Source organism: Amblyraja radiata, chromosome 10 (genome assembly GCF_010909765.2).
Source record: "Amblyraja radiata isolate CabotCenter1 chromosome 10, sAmbRad1.1.pri, whole genome shotgun sequence".
Taxonomy (NCBI): Eukaryota; Metazoa; Chordata; class Chondrichthyes; order Rajiformes; family Rajidae; genus Amblyraja; species Amblyraja radiata.
This window is the reverse complement of record NC_045965.1, coordinates 28,107,091-28,120,548: the sequence shown is the minus strand read 5'-3', so window position 1 is coordinate 28,120,548 and position 13,458 is coordinate 28,107,091. Positions and strand designations below refer to the sequence as shown.

Here is a 13,458-nt window from a genome sequence, read left to right as displayed (position 1 = left end):
ACTCGCACATTGAGGGGACGGGACCCAACAGGTCCCCCTTGGTCTAGTTGAGTATAAAATTGAGAGGTTATGTTACAGTTGTACAAAATATTGGTGAGGCCACATTTGGAGTATTGTGTTAAGTTTTGGTCACCCTGTTGTAGGAAAGATGTTAAGGTAGAAAGGATGCAGAGGATATTTATGAGGATGCTGCCAGAACTCGAGTGACTGAGCTATAGGAAGAGGTTGAGCAAGCTAAGTCTTTATTCCTTGGAGCACAGGAGGATGAGGGGTGATCTCATAAAGGTGTACAAAATCATGAGACAAAATTGATAGGGTAAGTGCACAGATGACACCATTGTGGTTGGCTGAATCACAGGAGATGATGAGTCATCATGCAGGAGAGGTGCATTAGTGCCGCAACAATAACCCTCACTCAGTGTCAACATTGGAGCTCTGCCTAGCCACATAGTCGTGGGTGTAAAGAGAGTAGAGCGAGCGGCTAACCATGCAGCCTTGAGGTGTAGATTATCAGAGGAGGTGATGTCGACAGAGAAAATTGATAGAAGTGTATTGTTGGGTATTTTGTCGGTGGTCTCAGTCATGGGAAGAAATTACCAGGTAGACAGAAGAAAAGATTCAAGGATGTGCTCCAAGCTTCCTTGATAAATTCTGCATCCACACTGTTTAATTTAGTTTAGTTTGGAGACAGAGCGTTGAAATAACACCCAAGCACTATCCTGCGGACTTGGGACAATATACTTTTTACAGCAACTCTATCGACAAGTTGGTTGGCATGAGCGAGTTGGGCCGTGTCCATGCCATCTGATTCTATGACTCCTTGATAACGAGAGATAAAGATAACACTTAATTGGAACAATCTGTAGTTTCTACATTGGTGTATTAAAACTGGAGCTGAAGTGAGTCACCCTCTATCTTTATCTTCAGCAACAATTTCCTGGGTTAATAATAATTTGTCTTCAACTAACAAAATACAGGCTTTGTGTAAACCTTCAGTTTATTTGGTTGTATTCTTCAGGCAGAAAATTATTTGGTTGTATTCTTCAGTTGTGGAAAATATCTGTGGTTTAAAGATCTAAAATCTAGCCTAATGTCACCAGCATCAGTGCGACATGTACCAACTTTCAAATAAACGGTCTGAACAAACAGAAAGGGAAAGCTGTGCGACAGAATAGTAAACTTCTTCCTGGTTAATAGTCTTCACTCAACCAATGCCATTCTAAGAAAGGTTAATTGTTGATTGATTTCATTTACTGCTCGTTGTGCACAAAATTGGTTATGGTACTTTACCACCTACAATAACAACTTTAAAAGTAATTCATTTTGAAATGCTTCAGGGCATTCTGAATGGAGGATAAGATGCAGAATAAATCCAAACCGCGTCCCTTTTTTTGCACAATTTTTTTAATGGTTTGCCTCTGTATTTATCCACCTACACTCCAGATAATAATTGACACTATTCACACTGGGCATTGAAGCTTTGGTTGTCTTTGCACAATCAACCTGTGGATGAAAGGATTAAGTGCTTCTAATTGTCTTGATATTTTAGTACGGTTATTAGATACTATCAGATACTATAAGAGAATTCCACTGGGAATAATGGTTTTATAATGCACTATCTACAGAAACAAGCAAGGAGGTTCTCGGCACATCTTGCTGAAGGTTATCAATTAATTTAATTTGGTATTCCAAACGTACAATTTTTTTTCAATAAAAAAAAATTGCTCTCCTACAAACCCTTTTGAACTGCATCTTTAAATTATTTTAATATCTTCTTTTGATATGTTTACATGTTTAACTATTTATTGAAGCTGTTTGAGCTCTTTCTGCATGGTGCTGTGTGCTGAACCCCCTCCTCTACTCCCTCTTCACCTACGACTGCACACCTGTACATGGTACTAACACCATCATCAAGTATGCAGATGATACAACGGTGATTGGCCTCATCAGCAACAACGATGAGTCGGCCTATAGGGAGGAGGTCCAGTTCCTAGCAGCATGGTGCGCTGACAACAACCTGGCCCTTAACTCCAAGAAGACCAAGGAGCTCATTGTAGACTTCAGGAAGTCTAGGGGCGCACACCCCCATCCACATCAATGGGACGGAGGTGGAACGTGTTTCCAGCTTCAGGTTCTCCGATGACCTCTCTTGGACCCACAATACCTCAACTCTGGTCAAGAAGGCTCACCAGCGACTCTTCTTCCTGAGGAGACTGAAGAAGGCCCATCTGTCTCCTCAGATTCTGGTGAATTTCTACCGCTGCACCATCGAGAGCATCCTTACTAACTGTATCACAGTATGGTATGGCAACTGCTCTGTCTCCGACCAGAAAGCACTGCAGAGGGTGGTGAAAATTGCCCAACGCATCACCGGTTCCTCGCTCCCCTCCATTGAGTCTGTCCAAAGCAAGCGTTGTCTGCGAAGGGCGCTCAACATCGCCAAGGACTGGTCTCACCCCAACCATGGACTGTTTACCCTCCTACCATCCGGGAGGCGCTACAGGTCTCTCCGTTGCCAGACCAGCAGGTCCAGGAACAGCTTCATCCTTGCGGCTGTCACACTACTCAACAATGTACCTCGGTGACTACCAATCACCCCCCCCCCGCCCCCCCCCACGGAAACTCCTCCCACAGGAAAAACACTATTACTGTATGCATGTAAATAGTTTATTTATTGAAATCATATTCTATGTCGCTCTTCCAGGGAGATGCTAACTGCATTTCGTTGTCTCTGTACTGTACACTGACAATGACAATTAAAGTTGAATCTGAATCTGAATCTAAATGAACTTGTCACATGTGCACCAGAAAAGCTGGCGAATTGAGTTCAGGCCTATTTATTTAAATATAAATTGCACCTGCAGTAATTGGCCTGTAACTTCACGACTTTTACGGCGACTGTCGGCACCCGTTATAGGTCGTTGCAGGTCGCCGAAAATGTTTGACATGTTGAAAATCCAGCGGTGACCAGAAAGATGCTACAACTCTTTGGGCGACTGAGGAGACCACTCACGACCATACACCCTGGCGACATGACGTGGGGTGTAGCCTGTATGGTCATGAGTAGTTGCCCAAAGAGTCATACCTTGTTCTGGTAGCCGCTGGATTTTCAACATGTTGACATTTTTCGGCGACCTGCACGACCAATGACCTCGCGGTCTGCAGAACTTTCTCGTTCTTTCTGCGCCTTTTGAAGAACGAGGTGGGGGGGGGGGGTAGTCGTGGGGAAAGAGGTGGGGGTAAGAGGAGGAAGGGAGCGGGGAGTGTAACTGGCTGCACATTGAAAATCCTGCACAGCTGGTCGCGAGCAGCAAAGGCATTGTGACATCAGCAGCTGGCCAGCGGCATTATATTTGAAAAAGACAGTCTGTTTAGTGAACAATTTTAGTGAAAATATAGGGAAATAATTGACCAAATTCATGGAGGAGTAGATTTCTAAAATCATAAGATAAATCGCTACTGAAACATGTAAAAACTTCCCCGTTTTGGCTTCTGGTTTTCGAGGAGATACGTTTCAAAGGCAAAATGACACGCGCGCGCGTGCGCGCGCGCACACACACACACACACACACACACACACACACACACACACACACACACACACACACACACACACACACACACACTATTAATGATCAGGAAACGAATATAACAGATCTGTTTTGTAATCACAATAAATCTGGCTGTGTAAGTCTCAAGTGTCACAGCATAATAAGATACTTATTTTGCAAATATAAATTCAAATGTATCTGCTTTACTGGAATAATACTGTGCCTCGCAAAACACCTATAGTACACGGGTTATGTATTTGTAACCATTTTACCATAAGTAGAGTATCTTGATATAAAAACAAAAGCGTCTTAAAACACATGCAGAGATCAAATCGCTATATTTGATATTGAATCAAATTTCGGTCATGAGGAAATGTTGCTTTAAATTATTATTCCTCAGGTTTGTTTCTTTCTTATTGTTTTTAAGTTGTTTTTTTATAGCAGCTGGAATTATGTTTTCCTGTTAATCCTGTGTCAAATCCAGCAGATTCAAGGGAATCAAGTGGCAAAGCTAATCCTCTTACACATACCAACTCAATAGTTATGACTTGTTTTAAATTGGCTGGCTCACTGGTGTGCCTTTAGCAATGATGGAGATAGGGCCAAACATCCAGAGGTCCTGAGAACGTGTCAATTATTTTCTAAAGATAGAATTTGATTGTGGGATGTGCTGTCCATGGTGCATTAACGAAACAGTCTTTTGATCTGGAAATCCTCATTTGTAATGCATGAAGTTTCATAATCAAATGGCTTGGATTAATCTTTATGGACATACATTTAAAATGCACTGTAGCAGCTAGAAATTTTAAATTCAGATAACTAATTAATGTAGTTAGAAGAAAATAAATGCTTGTATCTATAATGTTGACCATGAGTTAACTGAGAAGCAGTGAAGTCCCATAAGTTTGGATATGCCATCAGTGGAAAAAGTTGAAAGTTGAAAGCCTGAAGAATGGTTCTAACCTGAAACATCACTGATTAATTTTCTCCAGAGGAGCTGCCTGACCTACTAAGTTACACTAGCACTTTGTGTCTATCTTTGGTAAAAACCAGCATCTGCAGTTCCTTCCTGCACATAATAGCTATCCTTGCTCAGTTCCATTGTTGTATGGCTGATAATGGACCTCTGGAATGCTAACAACTGTCTTTCATTACTATGTTTGAATCCAGGCATGACATCCACTTTGTCAATGTACAAGATGAAAAATCCCAACTAAACTAACCTCACAAAATCCTGCTCCTCGTCATCATACCAACATACAAAATAGATGCAGGAGGAAGGTATAGGGCTATGCGCCAACTCCAACATTCAGTAAAGCCATGACTTTATATTATCTTGTGGCTCGTCCACTTTCCCACCTAGTCAACTTGCCTGTACCCAAATCCATATATCTACCTCAAACTTGAACATAATCAATGACAGAGTTGGGTTTATTATTGTCACGTGTACAGTGAAAAGCTTTGTTTTGCATGTTATCCAAACTGATCAGACATACTATACATAAAAAGATCAAGACAAACGATGCACAATAGACAGAGCAATGGGGAAGATACAGAGTGCAGAATATAGTCCTCACCATTGTACTCCATCAGCTCCATAGACAAAGTACAATGTCCATAATAGGGTAGAGGTGAATCGGACAATACCTAAGCTTATGGAAGGACCATTCAGAAGCCTGATAACATGGGGGAAAGAGTTATTCCTGAGTCTGGTTGTGTACACTTTCAAGCTTCTATACCTTCTGCCAGATGGGCAAGTCTTTGAATTTGCTGGCTGTTGTTCCAAGGTAGTGTGGTGTAGATGAAGGCAATGGTGGGAAGTCTGGTCCGTGTGTGTTAGGCTGGTCTATGTCTTCAACTCTCTGCTATTTCTTGCAATCTTGGGCAGAGCTGTTCCCAAGCAAAGTTGTGATGTAACCCTGCAGTTTGCATTATATGGTGCATCTGTAGAAGTTGGTAAGATTCATTGGAGTCATGCCAAATTTCTTCTTGCACCCGTTGAGGCACAATTATGCTGTGGAGGCCAAATTGTTGTGATATTAAAAACAGAGGGAGATACATTTTTAAAATATCGAACAATTATAGGGTATGGGGAACATGTTGAGTGGCAAGGCATGGTTGAAGGGCTGAATGGCCTACTACTGCTCCTAGTTTGTTATATTGTCAGGTCAATAAATAAACCTTTAACCATTTTATTAATGCTTCTTCAAAATTATTTATCACTAGGATGAGTTAATTGTAAGAACCAGGGAAACTACTGATCACATATGTTTTTGAAAACCCCAAAACGTTTTGGAGGAACATGGATTTGGGTTATGCTGTCATCAAATAGGCAGATGTTGAACAACGGAGTTCCATGGTGGGCTGAAGGGCCTGCCTTTATGAGCAAAACATAAAGTGATGGATGATCACAGCAGGTCATGCAGCATCAGTGGAGGGAATGGACAAATAACATTTCAGGGTCTGACTGAAGAAGTGTCTCAGCCCCAAATACTATTAGTCCATCTCGTCCAATCTGCAGTCTCTTGTATTCCAGGCCTATTTCTATACTGTACCATTGTGCTTCTCCATACCAATCCCATTTACTTTCATCTGTTATGTTGCTTATCCAAATGCTTCTTAAATATCAAGAAAGTACTGCCTCAGGAATTAGTTCCATAATTCAACCATTCTCTGTGTCAAAACATTCCCCCTTGGATCCCTCTAAATCTCCTATTTCTCACTCTGTACCTGTGCCCTCTTGTAGATGCACCCATTACGGTACAGAAAAAATGTTTTACAATCTACCCAATTTATCTCCCTCAATTAAAAAAAAATTAGTTTAGAGTTCAGTTTAGAGATACAGCGTGGAAGCAGGCCCTTCAGTCTACCAAGTCCATGTTGACCAGCGATTACCCTGTACACTAGTTCTACCGACATACTAGGGACAATTTACAGAAGCCAATTAACCTACAAACCTGCATGTCTCTGGGATGTGGGAGAATACAGGAGCACCCAGAATAAATCAGGGTGGTCACAGGGAGAGCGCACAATCTCCATATAGACAGCACCCATAGTCAGATCGAACCCAGATCACTGGCACTGTGAGGCAACAATACCGCTGGGCCACTATACTGCCCTTGAGATTTTGTATACAGTATATCGATCATGCCAGCCCTCTGTCAACTCCACTCAAGGAGAGGTGACGACATCATTGTATCCCAGTCTATCTGATGAAGGAAGAGCTTATCAGTGATACTCTGAGATTGATTGTTAGCCTTGCATAGGTCCAGACCTTGTAATTGTAAATTATAGAAGCAGTGGAGCCACTGGTGCAGTTAATGGAAAATATAAACATCAGTGTGTAAATGTAATTAGGGTTGCTTATTCCTTGAAGTTTAGTCAGCAAATTACAAACAAAGAATGATGAATGGGTAAAGAGCCATTGTTCCATTAAACCTTCCCTGTATAATTACAATGCCCAATGCATTGCAACACATCCAGTCCCTATCCTTGTGTAACCATGGAATTTCTAGTGAAAAGTGCTGAGTTTAACAAGCTTGGCCAATTGGGGAAAATAATTTGAAAATGTTCTTCTTGACACATTTAAGCAATCAAATAAAGGGCACAAAACTCAATTTAATAGCATGGAGAATGGTTAACCCTTATACAAGGTGATTTGTCCCAGTCCTACACTTTGCTCTAAGCTGGATCATGTTACCTCATAAATGATTGTACAAGTTAATTTTCATAACATGGCATTTTGATCCAAAGGCATGTAGCACAAGGCTATAATTTTTAGTTAGGGTTCAAAATGAAGGCATAAATGAAAAGTGAAATTAATTTGGAGATATTGGGTTCATAAAATATTTAAGACACAACAAAGGGCAATTTACCTATCAACTCACAACCAATATCTTGCAGAACAATCAATTTGGAAATGTTGTCCCACTCTTTGTCATGGAGTATAGGGTCATATAGCACAAGAACAGGTCCTTTGGCCCACACTGACCAATATGTCCCACCTACATTAGGCCCACCAGCCTGCATTTGGCCCATATCCCTCTAAACATATCCTATCCATGAAGCTATCTAAATAAACAAAATACAACATTGAACACTTCTCTCAAAACCAACAACTGCAGATTGCCGGACATCTGGCATTAGACAGGAAGGTGCAGGAAGTAAAAGAGGAATGTTTGGATAATGTTTTTTTCATAAATAGTTTTTAGTTCCGATCTGAAACTCGCAGCCAGAGAGGGTGGTGCAAATAACATCAATCAGAGCTGTCAACAGAGAGTCAAATGGGTATGAGGGAAAATAACCAAAGAGCATAGTTTAAGGTGAGGGGGAAAGATTAAATAGGAAACTGATGGGTAACTTTTTTACACAAAGGGTGGTGGGTGTATGGAACAAGTTGCTGGAGGGGGTAGTTGAGGCAAGTACTATTGTAACGTTTAAGAAGCATTCAGATAGGTACATGGATAGGATAGGTTTAGGATAAGATATGGGCCAAATACTGGTAGGTGGGACTAATGCAGGAGGGAATGTTGGTGGGTTTGGGCAAGTTGGACCATTGGGCGTGTTTTTGTGCAGTCTGACTCCAAGATTCCATGACACCATGACGCTAGCAATGGACAAAGAGTAGGGCAATATTTCCAAATGGAATGGGTTGTTCTGCAAGATCTTGGTTGTTATATATATATATATATATATATATATATACACACACACACAAAATCACAACCAAGATATTCCATTGCAAATGAAATCTCCATGTTGCTCCATCTGCTTGTGTTGATCGATATATCGATATATGAAAGGTCGGCATTGGAAAACAATCTTGGATAGACTTGAATTAATAAAAAAGTACCTTTGCTGATGGAGTACTTTGCCCTGAATATTACATCCACATTAATTTTGACTGACCTTGAATATTTGGCACACAATATTGGGATATGTGACCCATTCTACATCAGCTACAATTCTATTTAAAGCTACCACAATAACATTGAAATGTTTATACATTTTGTAACAGGGTTAATATAGTTCCAGCATTTGTAGTTACATCTCCTCCTGACTTGGAAATATATTTGCATCTTTCTAGGTGCTGATTTGACTGGAAGAGAGCTGAACAACTCAATTGTAAAAAGCTTTTATTGATGAATAACTCATAGGGTTGAGAAATTCTGTGCCTTGAGGTTTCAATATTACAGAAATGAAAAATGTATGCAATATAAATGTCACATGTCAAGACATTTGTCATCCCCAAACCAAATTATCCTCCCCCAACCATGGTCGTGAAAATAAACTTGTCTCAATTAAAAATACTTCTTCAGCGAAACAAGAAATTTAAGGTGGAACTAGGGAGGGCCAACAGAAGATAACATTTCACTTTATCTGCAACAAAAACAAGAGAAAAGTGACTTCTTTAACTGGCTGGTGATATCTCATTGGACTTTCTCCAGGTGTGAAAGGTCAACTTGACTGGTGTTCAGCAGTTGGAGCAGCCAAGCAGTGGTAGGTGGGAACCTTGCCTGCAGAGTCTAGGCAGCAGATCAAGTTCAGTGCTATTTGGCCCACGTTCTCAATAGTTCAATGGTATTTTATTTGTTACATGTACTGAAGTACAGTGAAATTCATTTTTGTATGCAGCTCAGTACAAGTATCACTATACATAAGCACTTGGATAAGCATTTCAGATACAGTGCAAGTGTATAATACAATGAGACAATATACAGAGTCGCCAGATTTGGTGCTATTTTCAAGTCCCATTTGTTATAGGTGTAGAGTTCATAACCGGACCTTGAAGGTCCATTGTCTGAGCAGGGTTGGCCTGGCGAAGGATAGCCATTGGCATTCTCCACCTTTGCTCCACTGCTCTGTGCCACTGCAGGCCGCATCTGGTCCGCACTCTCGGCCTCTCGTACTTTGGTTTAATTTAGAAATACAGAGCGGATCAGGCCCTTTTGCCCACCGAGTCCACATCGACCAACGATCACCCATATGATAACACTGAGGGCAATTTACATAAGCCAATTAACCTACAAACCTGCACGTCTTTGGAATGTGGGAGGAAACCGGAGCACCCAGGGAAAACCCACACGGTCACAGGGAGAACATTCAAGCTCTGTCCAGACAGCATCCGTAGTCAGGATCGAGCACGGGTCTTTGGCTCAAGTAAGGCAGCAGCTCTACCACTGTGCCACTGTGCCGCCTTTGTACTTATGAGATCCTATGAGAAACCTGTTGATTCAGATCAACCAGGTCTTTCGTATTCATTTCGATAGATTAGAATATCCAAGCAAGGATGTAATCCTGAGGCTTTATAAGGTGCTGATCAGTCCACATTTGGAATATTGTGAGCAGTTCTGAGAGACATATCTGAGGAAGGAAGTGCTGGTGTTGGAGAGGGTCCAGAGGCAGTTTACGAGAAATATCCCATGTTCATTGGGTTGATGTATGAAGAGTATTTGATGGCTCTGGGCCTGCACTCGCTGGAGTTTAGAAGGTTGAGGAGGAATTTGATTAAAACCTACTGAATAATGAAAGGCCGAGATAGGTAAAGAAAGCTTTTGGTGTGCTGGCCTTTATAAATCAGAGCATTGAGTATTGGTGAGGCCAATTCTGGAGTATGGTGTACAATTTTGGTCGCCTGATTATAGGAAGGATGTCAACAAAATAGAGAGAGTACAGAGGAGATTTACTAGAATGTTGCCTGAGTTTCAGCAACTAAGTTACAGAGAAAGGTTGAACAAGTTAGGTCTTTATTCTTTGGAGCGCAGAATGTTAAGGGGGGACTTGATAGAGGTCTTTAAAATGATGAGAGGGATAGACAGAGTTGATGTGGATAAGCTTTTCCCACTGAGAGTAGGGAAGATTCAAACAAGGGGACATGACTTCAGAATTAAGGGACAGAAGTTTAGGGGTAACATGAGGGGGAACTTCTTTACTCAGAGAGTGGTGGCTGTGTGGAATGAGCTTCCAGTGAAGGTGGTGGAGGCAGGTTCGTTTTTATCATTTAAAAATAAATTGGATAGTTATATGGACGGGAAAGGAATGGAGGGTTATGGTCTGAGCACAGGTATATGGGACTAGGGGAGAATACGTGTTCGGCACGGACTAGAAGGGTCGAGATGGCCTGTTTCCGTGCTGTAATTGTTATATGGTTATATATGGTTATAGAGTGGATGTGGAGAAGGTGTTTCCAGTAGTGGTAGGGTCTGAGACCAGATGGCACAGCCTCAGAATAAAAGTACCTTCAGAATGGAGATGAGAAGGAATTTATTTAGCCTGAGTGTGGTGAATCTGTGTTATTCATTGCCACAGATGTCTGTGGAGGCCAGGCCATTGGGGATTTTTAAAGCGGATACTGATAGGTTCTTAATTCGTAAGGGTGTCAACGGTTATGGAGAAAAGGCAGGGGAATGGGGTTGAGTGGGTAAATAGGTCAGCCACAATGGAATGGCAGAGCTGGCTCGATGGGACGAATGGCTTATTTCTGCTCTTATGTTTAATAGTCTTATGGTCTATATAACCATATAACCATATAACAATTACAGCACGGAAATAGGCCATCTCGACCCTTCTAGTCCGTGCCGAACACGTATTCTCCCCTAGTCCCATATACCTGCGCTCAGACCATAACCCTCCATTCCTTTCCCGTCCATATAACTATCCAATTTATTTTTAAATGATAAAAACGAACCTGCCTCCACCACCTTCACTGGAAGCTCATTCCACACAGCCACCACTCTCTGAGTAAAGAAGTTCCCCCTCATGTTACCCCTAAACTTCTGTCCCTTAATTCTCAAGTCATGTCCCCTTGTTTGAACCTTCCCTACTCTCAGTGGGAAAAGCTTATCCACGTCAACTCTGTCTATCCCTCTCATCATTTTAAAGACCTCTATCAAGTCCCCCCTTAACCTTCTGCGCTCCAAAGAATAAAGCCCTAACTTGTTCAACCTTTCTCTGTAACTTAGTTGCTGAAACCCAGGCAACATTCTAGTAAATCTCCTCTGTACGCTCTCTATTTTGTTGACATCCTTCCTATAATTAGGCGACCAAAATTGTACCCCATACTCCAGAATTGGCCTCACCAATGCCTTGTACAATTTTAACATTACATCCCAACTTCTATACTTAATGATCTGATTTATAAAGGCCAGCACACCAAAAGCTTTCTTTACCACCCTATCTACATGAGATTCCACTTTCAGGGAACTGTGCACAGTTATTCCCAGATCCCTCTGTTCACCTGCATTCTTTAATTCCCTACCATTTACCATGTACGTCCTATTTTGATTTGTCCTGCCAAGATGTAGCACCTCACACTTATCAGCATTAAACTCCATCTGCCATCTTTCAGTCCACTCTTCCAACTGGCATAAATCTCTCTGTAGACTTTGAAAATCTACTTCATTATCCACAACCCCACCTATCTTAGTATCATCTGCATACTTACTAATCCAATTTACCACACCATCATCCAGATCATTGATGTACATGACAAACAACAGTGGACCCAACACAGATCCCTGTGGCACCCCACTAGTCACTGGCCTCCAACCTGACAAACAACCATCCACCATTACTCTCTGGCATCTCCCATTCAGCCACTGTTGAATCCATCTTGCTACTCCACCATTAATACCCAACCATTGAACCTTCTTAACCAACCTTCCATGAGGAACCTTGTCAAAGGCCTTACTGAAGTCCATATATACAACATCCACTGCTTTACCCTCATCAATTTCCCGAGTAACCTCTTCAAAAAATTCAAGAAGATTAGTCAAACATGACCTTCCAGGCACAAATCCATGTTGACTGTTCCTAATCAGACCCTGTTTATCTAGATGCTTATATATATTATCTCTAAGTATCCTTTCCATTAATTTGCCCACCACTGACGTCAAACTAACAGGTCTATAATTGCTAGGTTAGACTTTGAAAATCTACTTCATTATCCACAACCCCACCTATCTTAGTATCATCTGCATACTTACTAATCCAATTAACAGCCGCAGTCACTCAAGGCGTTCCCCAAGGCTCCGTACTCGGCCCCCTCCTCTTCATCATCTACATCCTCCCCCTTGGTCAGATACTCCGCCACTTCAATCTGGACTTCCACTGTTACGCTGATGACACCCAGATTTACCTTGGCACCAAATCCCCCCACAACCCCCCCCTCTCCCATATCAACTCCTGTTTGTCAGCTATAAAAACCTGGATGCAACATAATTTCCTCAAACTCAACAGCGATAAGACAGAATTCCTCCTCATAGGCTCCAAAGCCACACTCAGCAAAATCAATAACCCCACTCTCACCATCGACGGCACCACTGTCTCCCCATCTCCCCAGGCCCGCAACCTTGGCGTGATCTTTGATTCCACCCTCTCCCTTGAGCCTCACATCCGCCATGTCATTAAAACCTCCTTCTTTCATCTCCGCAACATCGCCAAACTCAGACCCTCTCTCACTCCGCCTGCTGCTGAAAGACTCATCCATGCCTTCATCTCCTCCCGACTGGACTATTGCAACTCACTTCTCCTTGGCATCAGCTCCACCTACATCAACCGACTCCAACTGGTCCAGAACGCAGCCGCCCGACTCATCACCCACACCAAATCCTGGCATCACATCACTCCAGTCCTCAAAAAACTTCACTGGCTTCCCATCTCCCACCGGATCACCTACAAAATCCTGGTCCTCACCTACAAAGCCCTCCACCATCTGGCCCCCACATATCTCATTGACCTCCTCTCCCCCTACCAACCCTCACGGTCCCTCAGATCCACATCAGCCGGTCTCCTCTCCATCCACAAGTCCAACCTCCGCAGTTTTGGGGACAGAGCCTTCTCCGGGGCAGCTCCCAGGCTCTGGAACTCCCTCCCCCAACTGATCCGCAATTCCGTGTCCCTCCCCATC

At 42.3% G+C, this 13,458-nt stretch overlaps 1 protein-coding gene across 1 annotated transcript in view; it reads left to right on the top strand.

Annotated features, from left to right (window-relative positions):
* The window catches only part of astn1 (astrotactin 1), a 1,835,284-nt gene that overhangs the window by 811,877 nt on the left and 1,009,949 nt on the right, over positions 1 to 13,458 (top strand). The window lies entirely within an intron of this gene.